The sequence below is a fragment of the Meleagris gallopavo genome, chromosome 23, assembly GCF_905368555.1.
Source record: "Meleagris gallopavo chromosome 23, MGAL_WU_HG_1.1, whole genome shotgun sequence".
Classification (NCBI taxonomy): Eukaryota; Metazoa; Chordata; class Aves; order Galliformes; family Phasianidae; genus Meleagris; species Meleagris gallopavo.
In genome coordinates, this window is record NC_139426.1 from 4,008,700 (window position 1) to 4,030,118 (window position 21,419).

General features: G+C 46.4%; 1 long non-coding RNA gene across 1 annotated transcript; it reads left to right on the plus strand.

Annotated features, from left to right (window-relative positions):
* The first annotated feature begins 7,019 nt into the window (after positions 1 to 7,019).
* Positions 7,020 to 11,278, plus strand: LOC146542887 (uncharacterized). The gene is made up of 3 exons (XR_014887851.1): positions 7,020 to 7,232; positions 8,393 to 8,822; positions 9,983 to 11,278. It is a non-coding gene; the product is annotated as an uncharacterized LOC146542887 (long non-coding RNA).
* Positions 11,279 to 21,419: the final 10,141 nt, after the last annotated feature.

The following is a 21,419-nucleotide window of genomic DNA, read 5'->3' on the forward strand; positions in this document are numbered from 1 at the left end:
CAGATGTCCACACCTTAATCCCTGAGAAATGATGATAATTTTTGAATGTAAACTACTCTGAGGGCAGGACTTTACAGCACAGAGGAACGGTTCAAGCAGAGCAAAGATAAAGCCTGGCCCATTCAGCAGCATATGGAAACGTTCTTTAACGTTTTAGCTCATTAGGTGTGCAGCTTATACCCATCCCTCCCAATGACACCACTGCTGGGCACAGCTTGTCCCTTCTGAGACAGGGCTCAGGGCCCTGTGAGAGAAGTTCAGTCCAGAGGCTGCATTTAGCTGAAAGGGAGGACTGGACTTTGAATTCTAGCAGGGAGCACAACCTGCCCACACCACAGGCAGAGTGGGGACGTCCTGGGGAGCAGCTTCACCAAGGCAGAAAATATCCAGCGATCCTCAAGGAGCTCAGAATTAACCTTCTCTTTAGGGTCTCTTGAGGATGCCAGCTAGAAGCACATGCTGCAAATCCCTGAGCAGGGATGGGGCTTAAAAAGTTTTCTTACCAGCACCGCACAAAAAGAATAAAAAAAGAAAAGGCAAGACTGACAACAAATCCCACTGTGTGAGGCTTATTCTGGATGGTTTTGGCATGATGCATCGTTGCAACTGTTGTATTTGAGCAGTAATTAGACGTGGCCCTGGGGGATGGCAAGTGCATTAGAAGGGACTGGGCTCACTATGAGCCAAATGGCTGCTCTTATTGTTCTCTGCAGGGTACTTAGGATATTCCTAGAACCCGGTCCTTCCATAATGCTGCAGAAAAGGCACTGCAGCATGAGACCTGCAGCGGCACCAACCCCCTACGTCTGACAAAACCTGCCCATGTTAGCACTTCCATGTGCTCCACACACTCATTTCCCTGACCACATGGACACACGCAATTCACCATAGTGGAGCAGCCCGGCTCCTCCTTCCCAGCAACATGCTCACTCTTCTGCAAACTGTTATATACACAACAACAGGTATACCTGAAAGCCATTTTCAGTGTCAAGGATGGACAGCATGAGGCTTGAAAGCCAAAGCACCTCATGACCATTGATTCTGTCATTATCTTCGCCTCCACACCCACTGATAATATTCAGTCATTTTCCCAATTGATCACATTGGGTTCCTCATAGCTATTGACTCCTAGTTGTGGAGTTATTCTCTTTGTCCTACAGTACACCATCACACGAGCTTCCAAACAACACAGCATGTATTGACTGTATCAGATATTCCCTGTCCCACCAATTCCACTGATTCGCTGCACTGAGCATATTGGGCCTTCCTGTCTCATTTGCTATATTGGTTTTCTCAGCTGTACCAATTATATCGGTATTTTCCTGTCTCAGTGGTTATAGCCAATCACTTTTACAAGGATACTGAGATCCAGTTATCAATGATTATATTGGAACCAAAGTGCCTGCTATGTCCTGCTGTCTCAGTGACCTCACAGCATCTTTTCACCAAACATCACACTGGCACGTGGTATTCTGTATGATACGACAGTCTATACCAAAACTCACTTAGGCACTTAGGAAATTTGGTTTCCTTTCAAACTTTCACATTTAATAAACAAACAATGCCATGCAGTCGCAAGAACAAACAGAGAAAGAAATATTATTCCCCATAGGTGAATGCCTCTTGACCCTAATTCAGAACTTCTGTTCAGATCATATTGCAGCTAAATGGAGGGAACAGTGCCATTAGGACTCTCTTACAAAGATGGAAGACTCATCTGTGTCTTGACCTCAGCTCTGGCGGTGCTCGCTCACAGAAGGAAATTAATATCTCAGACGAGTTTCCCCTCCTCAAGACCCTAACGTTTTGAAGACAGATGAAAAGCAGTCAGTGTAATACACGCAATACACCAAGAATTAGGAGAACAGGCTAATTTTAAGCAATTCCAGGCAAGTATGAGACTGTTCACAGTTCACAGCAATACCTGTCCCTGCTCTGCTCGGTGCCACCAACCTGCCATTGACATACTAGCAAGACCTCCATTAGAAGTGAAGAGATTCTGGCTGGGCATCTCCCACTTGTGACAAAAGCCTCCTAAAAATCTGCCAGCCAGGCAGACCCAGCACCCAGAACCTACCAGAATCAATCCCAGGGTCAGTGCGTGGGACAGCCCAGGAATGTCATGCTGATGGAGGTCACGGTGAGAACCGTTCCACTCTGTGCCTCTCTCCCAAGCTTACAAGGGCCACCTAAAAGGGACAGCAGTCCCCAGACTATGGCCACACCATCCCTCCTTGCAGATGAGCCAGGCTCTGTTGACTGTATCGGGGCCTATATACTACTTTCCAGAGTGCTTCCCCTTTAAGACACGACTGTGCAGCCTTTATTTGCTTGTTGAAACTGTTCAGTTTTAGGACAGGGGGGGAGGTCACACCTGTTGTGGAACTTGATAGAAGGCTTATTTATAAACTTTCAGAGCTTGGGATTCTTGCAGAGCTGAATGCGCTGATGTCCGGAGGGGAAGGTCACCGAAATGCTTGTTTATAAAAGCAGCAGCAACTGGAAAAACCATAAAAGTCTGAAATGATGAAATTAACAAGCTATTTGATCAGGCGCATCGGCTATGTGCTCTGTAGTCAGCCAGAAAAGCCTTGCACGTAAGAGCCTGTCCTGCTGGCTGCTGCCCCGAAATTCTCCTTCAGAGAGGTGAATGCATTGCACCCGAAGAGGGCAAAAAATAATCAGCTGCTTACTACAGTCTACTTTTGGGTCCCTGGCTGGTCCAGTCTTAATTTGACCTTGCATGGAAAGGAGAAAGCCTACTCCGCACTTGGTATCACAGCTAATCCACCCTTTAGTTTCGCAGCTTCAAAGAGCTGCACCGCTTGTTAACACGCAGTGTTCTTACAGCCAGGAGTCAGTCACACCCCAAAAATCTGCCACTGTCTGGGGGGTGGTGGTGACTGCTGTCTTCAGAAACACTTGTGGATTTGTGCAAAAAATGCTGCACGAAGGGTGTTGGATTTGTTTGTGTGTTTATGTTGCTGTTTGAAAAAGCATTTAAAATATTACAGTTGGGAGAGAAGAGGAATTAAAACTTCTCTGGGGTTCCAGCTTTATTTCTATTCTCGTTCCAGAGTAAAGCAAATGTTAAAGATCTCCTTTTCTCCTCTTTCTTCTTAGTTATCTGTATATGTCAGAATCCTGGTTTAACGAAAGCTTCATTTTCACTTGGTGACTGATGGCTGAACAGGTGGCTTCTGAGTTCACAAGTGTCAGATGAACAAGCAGTTTAGAAATGGACAATTTGCAGCTCACTTTCTCTTGCTGACGGCCCTTTTTCTGTTGACAGATTCTTGCCCCTTCCAGCCAACCATGTACACAGAATCTGCCCTCCACCCCCGGTGAAAAAGGCTTCAAGGGAAAAAGCAGCACTGTGAGAGGAAAGAAGATGGGCTCTTGGGGACTCCTTGCCATAAAATGAAAGAACTTGAAGGCGTGCTTGCCAGCTCAGCCTACTTGGGTGTAATTTATAAGAAGGTCAGGATTTCGTGCTTCGTTTTCTTTCCTGGAAAGCTTGTTTGCTTGATTGGATTTTTCTGTGCTAGGTGATGGGATGCCAGAACCAGCCCCAGTGACTGACCGCAGCACATGGGAAGTTTGTTCATATTTCAGAGCCAGCAAACCCTCCCCACAAACCTTCTACCTGGCCGCAGCTGACCAGCATCCTATGAGAAATATGGCCAAGCAGGGGATTCCGAAAGGTGAACCCATAGCTGCTCCCCTGCCTCTTTGTGATGAAGTCCCTCAGTTATTCTCGTAGGGTGGTACACAGCTTTCTGTGGAAGCTCACGCAAAGCACAGCATCCCATTCCCACCACACTCCCAGCACTGTGACCCAGGGACCCAGACCTGGTAGGAGCAAGCAGAGCTGGCCCTGCCACCAGCCTGCCACAAAGAGTCCTGTTGAGGCCAAGGGAGAGCCTGGGAACATGGGCAGGGTTGTGAAGGTCCCTGAGTGCTGCCCAAGCTGACCAGACGCCCTCCTGCCATACCTTGACATCAGCAGGGCCTCACCAAACGTTGTATTTCATTAATTAATTCACATACCAAAATCAAGATAGCCTTGTTTTGAAACTTGCATCTTAAAAGTATGGATTTACCTAAGGTAGCAGTCACTTTCCTAATGTTTGGCTATGGGCAAGTAACTTAAGAGCTGTTTTTGACAGGATCTTAGAGGCTCTTGGTACCAATTTTTCAAAAGGATTTAGATGCCTTTGAAAGGTAAGTGCCCAGAGGGGTCTTAAAATTTTCAAGGCAGGCTACATTAAAATCAGTTGGATTTACGTGCCTATCTCAAACAGTTTTGATAATCTACGAGGTGCCTATCAGAATGTTCAGATAAAGAGAGCACTTTGAAAGTCTGACACTTATGGACTCGAGGAATTGTAATCTAGAGAACACATCTCTCTGACTTTCAGGCACATTTAAACTCCTAAGGCTCTCTCAGAAATGAAACTTAGGATCCTAAGTCACTTAAGTGCTTAAAAAATGTTGCTCTGTGTCTGTACGAGCTGGATGAGGACAGATGAGTGGGGAAGGATTAGATGCACACATCTGTCTTTCCGTGGAGCTCTCATAACACTTGAGCGTCTGTGCATATGGATAAAGGTGGATTGATGAGTGCATGACCATATGCATGAGTGTGTAATACGGCCGATTGGATGGGACAGGGAGGAACAAAAATTGGGTGGAAGTGACAGGTGATTACATGGATAAATAACATCATCTTGCTGAACATTTATTTAGTGCTTTTCATCCAAAGGTACCCTTAAGTGCTTTACAAACTGTTATGGATATAAGAATGACTTCACCAGCCACAGCAGCTCTTTAAGAGTACACAGCCAAATTATATGATCAAGTTATGACCAGAAATGAAGAGTATCAAGTCCTGCTGAAATTGCCTAGAATTTTTGGCCATCAGCCATTTAGGACTCAGTCAATATTCCCAGGTCTGAGTTGTTGCACTGGGAGAAAGTGGTATGGAAAGCTAAGCAAGACAAATGGGAAGGACTTGGTTTTTGAGGCCATTTGAAAAGAAGCACTGACAACAGCAGGAGCTGGGGAAACTGGTTCAGCATTAATGCCGGGAGGAGAGGGAACTACCACTGCCTCCATGGGTGGCAAAAGGGAAGCCGGGGTGGGAGATGGCTGTATGGTATGTTAAATGGGAACAAAGAGAGAGGAGTTTGTTTGAAATAAAGCGTCACAAAAAGAAAAGGAGCAGATTGGAAATGGATGAGAGACCCGAGGGAGAGGGATAGTTCACACCTGGAAGGTTTCCACCACTGTCTGAAGCTCCAGCCCACGTTCTCCCTGGGTGGAGATCCCATCTCTCCCCACGTTAGCTAACTGAGGTTCTTTCTCTGGGCAGCACACGCACTCCAAACAGGGCAATTGGTGCCAGCTGCTTTCTTGCCAAACAGTGGAGTTAAAAGCTGTACAAAGTCATAGACAGTAAACAATGAAACAGAAACGACAACAGCAGCTTCTCCTGCTGCCTCCACCTCTGCTTCTTCCCTGACTCTTTCACACCCTTTCCTCCCTCTGTCTGCCAAAGGGATGAAAAGATGATTGAATCCATACTCTGTGGCACAGCCTGGGGAGAAGCAGCTGCCCAGTATATAAATTTATTTCAGTACAGCAGATGAATAAAGACTACTATTAGAGTACAACCTCAAACTGCCGGGCACTGAGCAAACAGGGAACGTGTTCATCTTCTCTTCTACTCTTTTAGCTGCATTTCCTCTATCCACAGCACCAGTATCTCATCCAAGTTTAATGCTAGTGAGGTAGTGTCAGGAAAGAGTAGTATTTTTGTACACTAACCTGTACAGAAGCCTTCTCCACCAGGAGGAGGTTTTTTGGAAACGCTGTCTTTGCAATGTATATTTTCCTCATCATCTTGAGAAGACAGAGACCTGCTGAGCAGATCATGCAAGGAGCCAGCTCTATCCTATAGGCATAACGAAGAAAATCCTACAGGCGTGGTAAATGAGTGCTGGTTCTTCAATGCGGGGTGATCTGTCCTTGGGTAAGGACTTGACTTTGGGGATTGAGGCAGTGGAAGATGAGTGCCTTACAGAACCGTTGGCAGCAATGCACGTTGCCAGTATCAGATGAAATCCACTGATCTCTGCACTGCTCTCTTCCCTTTACCACTCCTGCAGCACTAACGCTGCTCGCTGTGATCTCTGCCCGCACCAAGATGCTGCTTTGGGAAGTAGTGCCTATTGAGCTTTATTGAGACAAAGACTCATCCAGTGCAACTGTACAGCAAGAGCCCAGGCATGCAGATGGTTACTCTGACAAAACGATACTCCTGGTGGTAGAGATTATTTCCTTGGAGGATGGGGTATAAGCTGCACTGGCTCATGTGCTCACAGGCCTGATAAGTGAGGTCAGAGAGGGGAGGCTCCCAGGGCACAGCTGCACGGATATACACCAATCAGCCCTTGCTATCCACAAGCTTAGCTCCGAAACTATTCACATTTAGTACAGCTCTCATTAGGTCTCATAACTGGATCGCACCAACATAAACAACTAGAAGTCCATGCTAAGATGTTTTTAAAACAGGGAGGGAGGACGATCTCATTTTTAAAGCACTGAGCTGTGATCAGGAGCTGCAGCTTCATTTCCTAGCCCTGCCAAGCCTTCATGCTTAGCCTGGACAAGCCACTTCCTCAGCCTTCAGTGGTAGGTCAGAGGAGCAGAGAATTGGCTACCAGTGGCTATCAGTTGCCATAGAACAAGGGGTATGGCCTTGGAAAGACTGCTAGGAAATCATGTTCTGCCACGCTCACCCATTTGGGTATCTGCTGGGTCTCTGGAGAGCACCAAGTTTCTTCTGCTTGAGCTTCTGAGGGTGCTGATGAACATCCCATGGTGCCCAACTGAGTTTCTGTGTGGTTTTGTCTGCAAGTCACAAATGCTTTTCTCTGTCTCTGGGATGACTATGCAGGCAGGAATGGGCCCTTCCCCTGTCTGAGTCTGCTTTCATTTCTCAGTAGGTACTCCCTTGTGCACAAACACTCTTTGATACGGTGCTTCTGCCTTAGCCTGGATTGTTGATGTTTGCAAGCAGAATTCACTCTCCTTGTGAGGAAACAAATGTCCCGTGCCTTTGCGTGTCTGTCAGGAAGTGAAACTGCCTCAGTGTTCTTCCGAGCGTCCTGCCCTGAATTTCTGAACAACTAGGAGTCAGTGGAGGACCTTCCCAAGCACGTTCTACGGTACCTGAGTGCTTGTACTTCTCTCTGCTCTTTCACTAACCTTGTGCCACACTCACTGAGAACGATGGAGGTCCACAGTGCCTTACACAAGAAGTGTCTGCATTTGTGTACGTGTCATCACATTTTTACAACTGCATATCACTATGTTTGACAGCATATATCAGTATGTGCACCTGTTTAACTGTATTTGTGCTTGCCCTTTTTTTTGGCTTTGCGTGAGATTCTGTGAACATATCCTTTTCCATGCTTTTCCACGACAGATGTGCATCTTTTTTCTGGGTAAGTACATCAATATAAGAAGTGTCCTTTCGATGTTCATCTTGCTCTTCATATGTTCCCTTGTACTCGTGCTGGAGTGCTCACGCAGGCGTCTTTCAGCATAGTTGTGCCTCAATATTTGTTCTGAGCTGTGTGTCTTTTCCTGTCCATTTAATTCACTGGCTCTGACTGCGTGCTTCTCTCTGTATTTTCTTGCTGCTTCCCCCACGCCATTACCTGGGTTTGTGCATGTATGTACCTCCCAGTGTTTATTGTCCAAGGGTTGTTTTTTTGATGGTGTGGGTAGTGGTGAAATTGTTGGTCGTTTTGCTTTGTATTTCTCTATGTTTTCCCTATGTTTGCATAAAGTAGATGCAGACTACAATTTGGCGATGAATTCTATGAATACTAATCTTAGGCTACCCTTGACCCCGAGGTCAGCTAAAGATCAAAAACAAACCATTTAATATTTTCCTTTTGCAGATCAATAGAAGCATAAATTCACTCTCAATGACAACCATAATTTCAAACAGATCTATAGGAGGCATGCATGCATTTCCAGGAGGAGCCACTCACGCCTGTTGGGGAGCGCAAGAAAAAGAGTTTCTGTGTTGTTGTGCGGTTGGTTTGTTGGTTTTGTGTGTGTGTGTTGGTTTTTTGTTTTTTTTTTTTACCATTGAATCTCTTTTGCCCTTTTTTTTTATTGCTCTGAAATGCTATTTTCAGCAGCTGCTGTCATATAAATATCTCTTGTTTTTCTTCTCCTCTTTCCCTCCTGGTGAAAAGGGCAGGGGACCTATTGAAAATTCTGCTTTATCTCTTTCAGGAGAGTTCAAGTGCGGGTCGAACAATCGATTCCTCCTCCTTTTCTTTTTTAAGTTTCCTGTCGTTCTTTTGCCCAGATCAGCACTGAAGGAAAATAGGAAGGGCAGCCTGGTGTGTGCACGTCTCTACAGCCAGAGCCAGAACGCACACGAGTGTGTGTGTGTGTGAGGATGTTCTACGTACACCAACACACACACACGTGCACACACACACACGTACGTTTGCTCCTGCCTGTCTGTGTGCACCAAACACTGCAGCGTTCTTACAGGACAAGTATTTCAGACACGGGAAAAACGCTGGGAAGTGGGAAAAGTTTGGAAGCGGTGCTCGGTTCTAAGCTGGAATATTAACCCCAAAAGCTTTTAAGGAAGTGCCGTAAGATCCCAGACAGTTCCTACAATTTTCCACGTGGGGGAAAAGAGGGTTATTCTGCGAGCGGCATTGTTCCAGCACCATAAATTCAGCTGATTATCCACAAACCTTAAGGCTGCGTTTAGTCTCATAAAGGTACTTTTCCAACATTTTCACCAAAGCAGAGTGGTGGGAGGGGACCAGGAATGGGGGGGGGGGGGGGGGAGGAAGAGACAGAAATATAAAAAAAGCAAAACAAATGACACCATTAATCTGCCTGGATTTTCCACCTCATAGAACAATCTGTTTAGGAATGACTGAAATAAAGTGGAATGTGGTTTAGATATTTTTTTTTTCCCCTTTACAATCTCTCTCTCTGCAAATTCCTTGTTTATGGAGAAACACTGAAAACAGGAGTTAGTCCCACCAACCCCTTAGCAAATAAAGGGGGGGGGGGGGAAGCACCATAAGCACAAGGGAAGAAGGAGGGGGGGTTTGCTTTGTGTAGGAAATAAAGACCGTAAAGTGAGGACTTTTATTGCTGGCAATCAGAGTATTGCTGCTGGCAGTGGCTAAAGGTGGAAAGCAAAGATGATTTAATTTATAGAAAGGACAAAGATGTCATGTAGCAGATTTAATCACTGAAAAGAAAAAAAGAAAAAAAAAACCCAGCTAACGTCATAATTTACATTTTGGGATAATAAAGAAGAACGAAAGAAAGGAACAACTGAAAAACCCTGAATGGGTGCAAAAAAATAAACCAAGGAAGATAAATAGATTTGCCTGTAAAACTAATAAATTTAAAAACAAAACCAGAAAGCAAAACACAGCCCCTTGAAAGTGCTGGTAAAATGGACCATCGATTTTGGAATTCATCTGCATTTTGTATTTTAATAATGCTTACTCTCTCTCTCTCCCTCTCTCTCTTTTGCAAAATATAAAAGCTGATCTGATAAATATTAATTTGAACCATCATAATGTATTTGAAAATTCCAGCTAAAATGTCACCACATGGAACATTAATGTAATATTTCAAGGCCCTGAGAGCAATACTCATATTGATTGCATTTATTTCACTCTAGGGAGGAGAAATAATTCTTCAATGTGGGACACATCTGGTAGCCAAAGATGCAAAAGGCTGAGGGTGGAAACGCAAAATTATATTGAAAAAAAAAAAACCCAACAATAACGTGACCCCCCAAAACAAAACAGAAGTGCAAGAGAAGCTGATAAGCACAACCCATTGCATCTTGTCTTTCAGTTGCAGCAATTGTGTTTGGTTTTTTTTTTCAAAATATTTCTCTTTGGATTTTTAGTTTGAGGAAAATAACTACAAAAAAATCAGAAAATGAGAAAAATTCCCACCATGAATTTTCTGGCAGGAAATCCAACAAGATCATCACAACTCAAAAGAAAGAATGCGTGTAACTGGGCTGCTTATTGGAAACACAGCAGACAGAGAAGAGGCAGAGGCAGAGAAGGCAGCGCAGCAGTTAATTCTGTGCAACTTTGACAGAGGTTTCCAAGAAAGATGCTCTTATCTGAAGAGCATCCTCTGGGGCTGGCAGTTCGAACTTTGTGACGGTGGGAACCCAAACGTGTGCGAGATCGGCGCTATTTTCCTGTGATTCTGCAGAAGGAGCACGGAGACACTGCCTGTCTGGAGTCCCATAAAACAGATCTTTTCCCTGTCATTAAGAATATTGATGTTCATTAGGCCCGGGCGTCAATGAGTCTTTGTGCAAATGAAACGAAATCTGAGTCAAATTGTGACCCTGAGTCCAACACGTAACCGCGCATCGGCTGCACTCGGGGGTGGGGGACGAGAGGCTCCCCAGCACCAAAAATCCACAGCCCCAACTATGAGACAAAAACCATCCCCCACGGAAGATAGGGGTTGCCCCAGCTCCTGGCAGAGCATCATCACTTCTGCAGGTAAAGCTCTTTCCTTACAATTTGCTGCGAGGGCCCTTCTCCCGCTGCCCTGAGTCTGAGCCTGATGTTTCTGCTGTACAAACTCGGGGCTAATAAAGCAAGCTCGAGCCTCGTAATTCATGGCAAGGCGCTTTGACGGAGCACTTTCAGTGTTAACAGTGTGACGGGCGCTTTTTGGAGCTAATGTCTCACTGATATTAACGGCCGTGCCCACAGAGCAAAATCTGCAATGTAAAAGCGAGTGGCTTGCTAAATATTTACAAGCTTGCACATCTTGCTGTCCCATTCATTTCCTTGACCTTTCATGCAGGGGGATGGGGATGGCGAAGGAGATGCCAGGGAATGGGCCCTCCAGAGGTACAAACGTGCTGCAGCCAAATTGGCTCCCCGGCCTCAGATAGCAAGACCTTGAACCGTGGCTCTGCTCCGTTCTGCCAGCAGTTCATAAAATTAGATCAAGAAAAGCTACCGTGGGCAGCGGGCAGGTTGGGGTCAGAACTTTCAGACCAGGGATGGAGGAATGCCTCCTGAAAGGAGAATGGAGATCTACCTGTGCTGGGGCCGCTCAGATCTCAGAGCGCATTGATTTGAGGCACAGCTGCTCCCGGAGGAAGGCAGCGTTCCCCAGGAATCACAGCCAGGAACGTATCAAGGAGACTTCTCAGTTCTGCATCCAGCTCTGCCACTGACCTGCTGGCTGATCTCAGACAAGTCGTTTCCCATCTCTGCACCTCCGTTTCTCTGACAGTGTTTAAAATAAATTAAAAAAAAAAAAAAAGGGTGTAGCAAACCCTCCCACATGAAGACGAGAGAGGGCATTGTGAGGCTTGTTTAATGCTTAGAAAGCACTTTGAGATCTTCAGATAGAAAGCATTACACGAGAGCCAAGTATTATAATTAAACTTTATATAACCGGGCTTTGTAGAAACCTCGTGGGCAGGAGCAGAGCTGCGGTACCTGCAGCCCCGTGCAGCCTGCCTGCGGGCCGCGGGGCAGCGACGGGTGCGTGGTGCCACTGCTGTGCCAAAATATCGGGGTGCGCGGACTGCCAGGCTGCGGGCCAGCGGCTCCGAGCCGAGCCGAGCCGAGCCGAGCCGAGCCTCCGAGCCGCCGCTCCGGCGTGCCCTGGGCGCCCCCTGCTGCCCGCCCCCGGGGCCCAGCAGTGCGGGAGCCGCCGCTCGGCCGCGAAACGCAGCTGGCGCGATGCCCCTCGGCTGTGGGCTCGGTATGGGCTCGCGGCACTGCCCCGCTGCACGGCCCCGGCTGAGTGGCGGATGGAGCGCAGCTTTCAAGGAGCGGTTGGTAAGGGATGATTTAATGAAGCCCACCAGCAGCTGAAGTCCTCGAACAGAGCAGAGCGTGCTGCGAGGTTTCGGTGGGGAGTTCCAGGCACGAAGGGCCAGAAAGACTTCAGTGCAGCATTAACCACTCCATTAAGGGACAAATCTACACAAGTCAGCCTTTCCTGCAGATAAATGCAGTCCCCAGCCGGACACATCAGCCCATCTCTCCCCAGAGATGCACTGTCCCCAGAATGACTTTTATTGGCAGATTTGGTTTTTGGACTGTGCCTGAGTGGGAGAAATTAATTCCCTGCAGCTGGCCTGCCCCTGCTCCCTGCAAATCCCCACGCTCAGAGCAGGCAACTGCGCTGCTTCCTCCAGGCAGAAAAAGACCAGGATTAACACTTTCCCTGCTGCCCTACACAAGACTACAGCAAACTACAGGGACTGCACCCAACAAAGGCCATCATCGCACTGCACAGAACCATAAACTGAGCACAGCTGGGCGCTCGGGGTGCTCCAAACAACTCACAGCACGCCGGGTGACCCTCAGGAATCACAGATGCAGCAAATGATCCCCCAGTCCTTCAGTTAGCGCATGAGAAAAGTCTCTCCTCACCATCTCTTGCCTGCTTGCAGTTTCTTCCCTTGTCATTTACAGACGTACCAGGGCAGGATGGAGCTCCTCTAGCAAATGAGCTCCTTTGGGCTTCCACTGAGCACATCCCTAAGAGCAGGGCATTAAACAGGGCTGTGACAGAAAGGCTACGGCCAGTCTTTACATGAGTGACCTCAGGCCTGGGTCACAGCAAGCACGGTTTCGGAGCACTCTGTACTCCCCTGAAAGGCAGCACCTGTCTGGCAGCCTGAGCAGCAGGAAGAGCCAGGACAGGATGAGCAGGTCAGGAGGGAGACGCAGCGCAGAGCAGCGTGTCTGTGGGAGCCTGCACCCTGCATGCCAGCTCCCGGGGTGCGTCAGGCCCACACAGAGGGCGATAAGCAGCAGAGCCTGGGGCGGTGCGCAGGGCTCAGGATTTCTTTCTCAGGATTCTTGATAGGCCCAGAAATGGGCTCTGAGCGTGAAGACCAGTCCAGGTAGATGAAATTAGCTGTGGGGTTTTCCTAGTGCTCCTGGGAAGGAGGGCAGAAAGACCATTGCAGGCTGAGAGCAAAGTCCTTGGATCTCCAAAGCTCAAGACCCAACTTGCAATCTGAGAATTCCAAGATATTCGTATTAACAAAAGTAGTTGTCTCGGAGCTCCTCTGAGCACTGCCTTTCCCCCTGCTGACCCTCCCCAGGCCCCCAGAGGCCCAGCAGCATCCCCCACACCGGCAGCGTCGGGCGCTTCCTGGGCGGCTGCGCCTCTGCTCCAGGCACGGCCCCAGAGCCTGTGGATGTGCTTGCTGCCATCAAAGGCAGCCCCACCTTGAGGCTAAGCTTCAGAGTGCCTCATCGTGGCCCACATCTCCAAGATTAATGACTGCCTACACTAGGACTTCTCCTTTATCCCAAGATGATCCCAATGCATATTTCACATCTGCATGCTGCTGAGCTCCATTCCTCATGCCTTCCTCACCCAGTTCTACTCCCTGCACCCCACCCAAGCCAACTTTTCTTCTTTTTCTATTTCTGCCACACCCACTTTATACTTGTTGCTGTACCAAGAGTGGCATTGCAAGCCAAAGTCCCCAAGTACTTCTGCCATTTCCTAATTACTCCCAGGACTCCACCTCTCCCAGGAGGCCTGTGTACAACTTTCCCACAATTAGTGGAAGTGTCAGCAGCAGGAGTGTAAGACAAACCACACAGTGGTTTGGACCCTGGGCTCCTACGTTTGGAGCACCAAGCTGGCTTGTTTGGAGTCTAGGACTGATGCACTAGAGGCATGCAGAAAACATCACCAAAAACTCAGTATCGTGCCATGCAATTCATGTATCTGCCTTCTTCTCTAGCACTGCTGCCCATCCATGGGGTCCCTTCCTAGAGAAATCTGAGATATCTTCCACTGATGTGCAAAGCAGCGCAGGTCTGTGGTGCTCCGTGCTTCACTGCTGCGGCTGCAGCACAGCAAGACAGAGTGATGCATGGGGATGGTGCTCAGTACATTAATAAATAATCACCTCTCCCATGCTCTGCAGGAGAGCGTGACTTCACAGTGATGTGTGTGAATGTCACACCGGCCCTAGGAGAGCTGTGCTTTGACTGCTAGCTGTGTTCCCGAGGGGCCAGCTTCTCCTTTGCTCTCCCACCTGATTGAGGTAAGAGGCTGCACCAGTTACTGCATGCAGACGAAGGAATATTTCACCAGCTCCATGCACTTTTTTGCTGCCGTCACGCTGCAAAGGTTTTCTGACACAGGCTACAGAGTCACATTCTCTCCTTTCTGTCCCAGACGTAATGACTGATGGAAGCATGAAGTCACCTGGCACTGCAGCCTCCTGCCCAACAGGATCCCTGCTGCCTCAGTCTCTTCTGAGGTACTGCCTGCACCAGCAGAGCAGGATGGGGAAGGAAAGGTCTGTATCACACTCTTTTGCATTCTGCTCTGCTGAATCCAGGGACGAGAGGCAGTTTTTCCAGGACAGATGAGAAACACTGGCAGATCAGATCAATAGTTAGGGTACTCTGAAATTTAAGCTTCTGCTGGAAAGCCTTGCAGACTCGTGGCTCTGCAAGCAGCAAAGGACCAGCTCGGGTTAGCATCTAAGATACAAAGCAGTGACAGATACACGCTAAGACTGGTACACCTAGCTGAGCTTGACCCCCGTGAACCTTGCAGCAGTTTATCTCATGCTGTGTCAGACCTTTGCTTAATGCAGCCATCCTTCTCTGAACTGAGCCCACGCTGACATTACTGTGCTGCTTCCTTTCTTCGCTCTGCACTGAGGTGTCACCTCCCGCAGGGATCTGCTGCACCCCTCCAGGGCAGAACTCCCTAAGCACCCTGGAAAGACTAAGCTGCACAACCTCAGCTAAGTGAGAGCTGTGCTCCACATCGGGCATGGGATCCGATCAGAAAATATTAGACGTCTCCTTTATTGCTCTCTAATGGATCTGACCAAACATTTCCAAGCATTTGCCCCATCCCTGTCCATTCTGTTACCTTACACCCACAACCTGGTTCTCCTCCACTCCCCACCACAAACTCATTCAGCTTCCTGGCAGGGTAAGGAGGAATGTGGGCAAAACAGCAGAACTTAATAGAAGTATGTAAGTACCACATACAAGTATTGTGGCAAGACAGGGAATGGGTCAGTGCGTAAATGTGAAGGCTCCTAGAAGGCAGCAACTGTTTTGTCCCAACGCACTGCTGCCCTCCATCCTTCTCGAAGGGAGGGAGATTTCCCCTGTATCCTCTACAGGCATCACATCTCTGGCTCACCTCATTTACTCAGCTAGTGCATGTTTTATTAATCTGGAGTCTCGACAAGGTTCTTTACTTCTATTAATTTATTAATATTGCTAATTAAATATCATATTCGCAAATGTAAATTTCCTAATAGTGTCCCTTCCATTTTCGAATTTAAAAAAAAAGAAAAAGCAGCAGCAGCTTGTTAGTCAATTGAAAGCAGTTCAGTCTAATCAGAAGAGTGGGGGTGTCTCGTGTCTGCAGTGAGGGATGGCCACAGTTACCTTGCTTTTGGGCAAATATCCTCCCTTCCTCCATCATTTTGAGCTACCGGATTTCAAAGCAGCAACAAGACGAGGTGCATGGAGTAAAAAGGGGAAGGAAGAAAAGGAAAGCAGGGAGTTGTGTACACAGGAATAGGTGCCAGGAAAATACTCTAGAAATTGGCACAGCAGCACCGATAGGAGCAGGGGCAGCGTGCAGTCAGACCCCCAAGACTGCACTGGTTATAAAGGAAGGAATAATTCAAGAGGCAGCCTGCAAGCCTGGGGCATGGCTGCTTCTGTATGGAAGGGTGATGGGAGCAAATCAGCCCCTCTGGAGGAGCGTGCCCCCCCTGCAGAAGGAAGGGTGACAGAGGGACATCCAACACCAGGGCTACATTCTGCATATTCCCTTCCTGAAGCTTTCATCTATGTATTTATATATATATTTTTAGGCAGTTGTGATAATTCGAGTGTTGGGATGACTGGGCTGGTGTTGCATTAAGGAAAGTTTTAAAAATACATTATATCGTTTTTATTATTAATGGTAATGATATGGGTCTCCTCGTTATCTTTCTTTTGTTATGAGCACTGTAATCTGAGGATGCTGTGGCATGAAATGGATAATGCAGGGGTACTGCTAGATTTGGTTCCGTTTTAAAATTCTGTCCATCTTGATATTTACTAGCAGAAGCCAGGACAACAATGACATTTTGTTGCCTTTAGAAAGGGAGTTAACAAAAGCTAAGAAATCTTTTTTGTTTGTTTTTTTCCTCCCCCTTTCTGCCTTCATTCTGCAAAGCAGACTTGGGTAAAAAGAACATTATGCTCAAATTGTACAGGGGGAGAAACAGAAGGTAAAATCCAAATCCTAAGGGTAATGCTGAATGTGTCTTCACATCTCCTCCCTTTGTTGAACTCTAAACCATTTGCATGAAGGCACAAAGCAGTAGCAGAAATTCGGGCATCAAACTCAAGCTTCAATCTCTTGCTTTAGATGCTAAAAGCTGCCCTAACACAGACCATGAAAGCATTAGAAGGGTATGCTGAACCAAGGAAAATACAAATCACAGCCTCTCAGCAGGTGACTTCTTTCTATACACAGGAAAGAATTCTAAACTGTACATCCTTGGATGGCTTCAGGATCCCTAATAAAGGCCAGAGAACTGACCAGGGCACGAGCAGATTCCAGTCAATGGCTCAGTGGTGACAGCCGTTCAGTCAGATGTAAGTCAGATCTACAGCTTCTGGGACACAGCTGGAGATGAGGTCCCAGCCTGAACATCTGTGCTGACTCACAGCAGCTGCCCAGCTTTCCCTGGTGCCTTGCCTGTCCACATGTAAGGCTGGGGAGGACAAATGCTTTGCAGGCCAGGCAGAGGGGGCTGTTGTTTTAACAGGTGGAGGAGCTGGTCTCAAGGAAGGAGAAGGGGGGCAGGCAGCCACAACAAAACCCTTCTTGGTCTCGCACGCAAAACAGAGAACACAAAAATCCCTGGCTGGAATTGGAAAGAACTGGTTCTTGTCACCTCGTGCCCACTGGTTTCGAGCTGTTCGCGATCTCTGTTGACACAAACACCATTTTCTCTGTGTCCCAGCACGTGTAACTGAGCGGGGCTGCGATGGGGAGACAGCACTGCCCCCCAGTCAGCGCTCACTGACAGCCTCATCTCAGCTCCAGGAGCGTTGCCTTGGTGTTGGCTTCTGATGCCTTGTTATCTCCCCAGTTTGAGAAAGTATAGAGCTCACCTCTCTGCGTAGATGTAATAGGGGAGGACATCACCTTAATTCCACCTCCATTAGACCTCAGAGAGTCGACTGTGACCCCACTAACCTCATCAATATTCAAAAGCTTAACAAAAAAAGGCTATAACTGGGGAAGTCAGAAATAATGTAATGCAGTATTGATTATTTTATGGTACGATTAGGTGTAATTACATCTCTCAAATTTTATTTTAATGTTACTTTCTACTACTTTTAGCCTTTTAAAATTATCCAAAACATCTCCATTTAATGGAACGAACATGCCTTCAATTTAAATGTGAAACACTCTTTTTCTGCTAAAGTGTGACCTCAATATATTTGAAAACATAAATTACTGCTATGTATAAACCATAAAAAATGAATGATGAATTTAATTCTGGTGAAGCGTGAGGGACTGGGAATGCAATGGGGAAATACTGTTTATCCAGAGGGTGCAACCCAGGTGGAGAGGAGGCGAAACATGACCTTCTCTAACGCTGGATGGGACGCCACATCTGAAGGACTTGACTTTGGACTTAGACTAAGGGCAACAATAATTTACTCCCTCGATCAAGTCCTTAACAGGCGTTGATCAGCATAGTTTTGTTGCAGTCAAAGGAGTTATGCTTATTTACAGCAATGGAGATTTCGGTCCACTGTATTTGCTAGGTATTTGATTCCCTCCAGCTGTGTCAGGCACACAGAGGTGATGCTATGGTCAGACACCCATGGGTTAACCTCCAGCTTCTCAAGCCTCTTTGCACTGCCAGACTGGTGTAAAATGACCTTTGCATAAACAAGAGCAGTGCCCAAAAAGCTCAGCTGAACCCTCCCATCTCTCACTTGACCACCTCACCCATTATTAGGACTAATTACATTCATTACTTCGGACCTCGGAGCCTTCGCCATGAGCTGGGGCTCCATTACTGAAGAGATGAGACAGCTGAGCGTCCCTGCTCAACCTCCACTACTGAGCCTTGTCTCACACACCCACATTTGGGTCCCTGCATGTTATCACAAGAGATATTTTTATAAATAATGATAGCCCGGAACTGCTTCTCTCGGTGACCACAAACAGGGATGATGTGTTCTCCTGGGTCCCCTGTTTTAAATGGAATCTAAACCTGGACTTCACCAGTGCTCTACAGGCCTCTGAGCATTTACTGTGCAAAGATAAGTTCTGACTTCGTATTCATAACATCCTCAACCTCCACCAACAAATATTTCCCTATTTTATCTCTAACAGGCAGGGAAGGAAGAAAGCCAGAAGTGTGGGAAAAAGTTCAAGTTTATGCTTGAGGAAAGAGTAGCTAGAAGGGTCACTGATAACAGCCTTAGAGCTCCTTTGGGCCAGTGTGAGTGACAGACTGGTAGATTAAAGTAATTTTCATATTAGTTCCCTCCCCACCTCCTGCCTTTCACTCACTGAAATCATTTAAGTTTTTTATATCACTGGGGGGGGATATGGAAAGTGTGTAGGAGGAAAAATTAGAAAGACAGACAATTGAAACTGCTGGAGAATCTGGGCTTCTGTGCCTCAGGACTCTGCAAAATCATATATATCACTTACTACACTCTGCTTACCAATTCTCCCCCTTAAATCCATCCATAGAATCAGGAGAAAAAGCTCAGATCTTATCTGCAGACTTGGAAATCCCAAAGGATTTTCAAGGAAAGATACCAGCCCTGCTCACCAATACATGACAACAGAGAGGTGGTATCACACTGACTGCCCCCATGCTCCAAGAATGGATTTTGCCCTTCTACATCATCTTGACAGTCTAGAACATGCTGTGACCTGTGCAGCCTACTGTACTCTCAAAGGAGCAACTTTAGCAACAGGTACAAAAGACAAAGTTCAGCCTCTGCCACAAGAGCAACACAAGGTTTGTTGAAAAGCAAGCAATTCATTTGAGGAAGACTAAAAGCAGCATGAAGTCTTACAGCAGAAAACTCACAGAGATCCAGTTAGAGGGATACTTGAAGGAGCAGCATTCTCAAACATTAAGCTAAACTGAAGTCCAGAAAGCAGAGCTAAGTTTATTGAGTGGGTTTTCACTGGCACAGTTGGATCAGCTCTGGTCAAATTGTGCATATTCACTGAGAAGACTAAATTTAAATTATGTGATTTAAATTACGTGAAGCAAAATAAATATGTAGTTTGATTGTCAAGTCTGGCTAATTTCTGAACTTAAGCTTCTTGAAACTCACATATCCTCCTCATAACACTTGTTCAAACTGAAAACAGAATGAGCTGCGTTAACTGCTAATTGCTGGGATCACTCCTGGCAGCTTTGTAAGGCTGGTCCTTGTTCCAGAACAACTAATATGGTCTTACCATGAAGGACCTGCCTGTTTAATCCACAACTTTTCAAAAATACCTGCCAGCAGTTCAGTGAAATCAGCAGCCAATTCCCTAAACATCCCAGGATGCTCATCAGCTGGATTTGCTGATTTGTTGCTATCCATTCTTTCAAGTGTTCCCTTATCTGCTTTACATCAACAGCCAGGGTGCCAAGATGCTCATTACTTCCTAATGGTCCATATTCCATTTCTATATTTTTCTTCTTAAAGACCAATTAAAAAAAAAAGTTAAGTAGTTCAGCCATTTTAGAATCACCATTGATTCCAGCTCTCTCCTAATTTATTAATGGGCTTACCTTCTCTCTCATATTTCTTTCCCCCAATATACTTGGAAGAGCTCTCATTATTTATTGTGGCCCTTTGGGCCAACATTAACTCATTCCTCTTCCTACCTACACTGAAAGCTGGAAAGGTTTCTCCATTTGCCTGCTAGTTTCTTCCCCATTGCTGGATGAGTTCAGATATTAAAGGTTTTCCAATCTGAAAACCCAGGGAGTTCTGTCATTCTTCTAGTCAAGCCACACCAATCTTGGAGATAAAAAAAAAAGAATTCAAAACATGAGCATGTTCTAGCATCTCAGGAACACAGAAATGGCACAGTATTGCATAAGGAGTCTATTACTTGAGAAATGAGTGCTTTAGAGAAAAGCACAAGGAACCCCACAAAATTGGAGTCAAATAATTTGACTCCAAAGATGATTTCATAAGAAGCAAGCAAAACAAATGGAATACAGCATCATTTCCATTTTTTCTCAGTATTTTGAGAGAATCTCAGTCTGTGAGAATGGTTGCGTTGGCTGCCAGGATTTACAGGATTTTCTCTCTTTTCAGATGAGCAAATTATTCATAAGACTGAAGTAGGGAAATCCATTCCTCCCTGGCCACAATCAAGTTTCACATCAATTAGGCAAATTGGCATGAGGTTTAACATTTTCCCACTTACTCAAGTACTATGAAAACAAACCCCTAAATTGATATCCAAATGAGCCCTGCCCTGTAAAACAACTTCAGGAAGAGCTTTAGAAGGTAAAAATGTAAACCAGAAAGACGTCAGTACATCAGATCAGCCAAAGACGACAAGAACACGGACAGACCATCTTCAAGCATTGTATTTCACACAGACAGGCAGCACTGAGAGAACTCACAGCCATAAGAACTCACAAGAGTTCACAACGGGTATTCACAAGCCTGTTCTAGAGCAAAATTCTTTCTACAAGCATTTCTGACACCTGTTCTGTAAAGGAAATAAGAAAGGATGCCTGTGGAAGCATGACTGAAAGGTGCTCATGTATTTCTGTATCCACACACACATATGTACACTTGCATACAGCAGAATGCCTCTCCCTTACACGCATACAGAGCTTCCTCTTTCACCACTGCTTGTGACAACCCACAGGTTTGCACTGATGGCACAGAAAGGCTCACACCTGCATTTCACAGCCACTATTCCAGGCCATGTACAGCCTCTGCTCTTGTACTGACCCTCTGACTTAGATTTAGAGCAGGAAAACTAAGGAACAGCTTGCAACTGTGCTTACTCCAGATTTACCCGTCATTTTATAAGCCTCATCCTCAGAGCAGAAGTGTAATCCAGCAAGCAGTGCTAATCTCAAGGCAGTTCCAATCCCTGGGGACAGTCAAGACCCTGCTTCCCATTTAAAGAACACGCAGTGACTGGTTAGGCAAATTGTGTGCCTGCATTTCCTATGAATATCCCTGACCATCTATTCCCAGCTCTGTTTTCTATTTAAAGTCGGCATGATGGATGCTTGGAGAGATGCTGTACGCTCATTCCTAACAGAGTACCGGTATCAA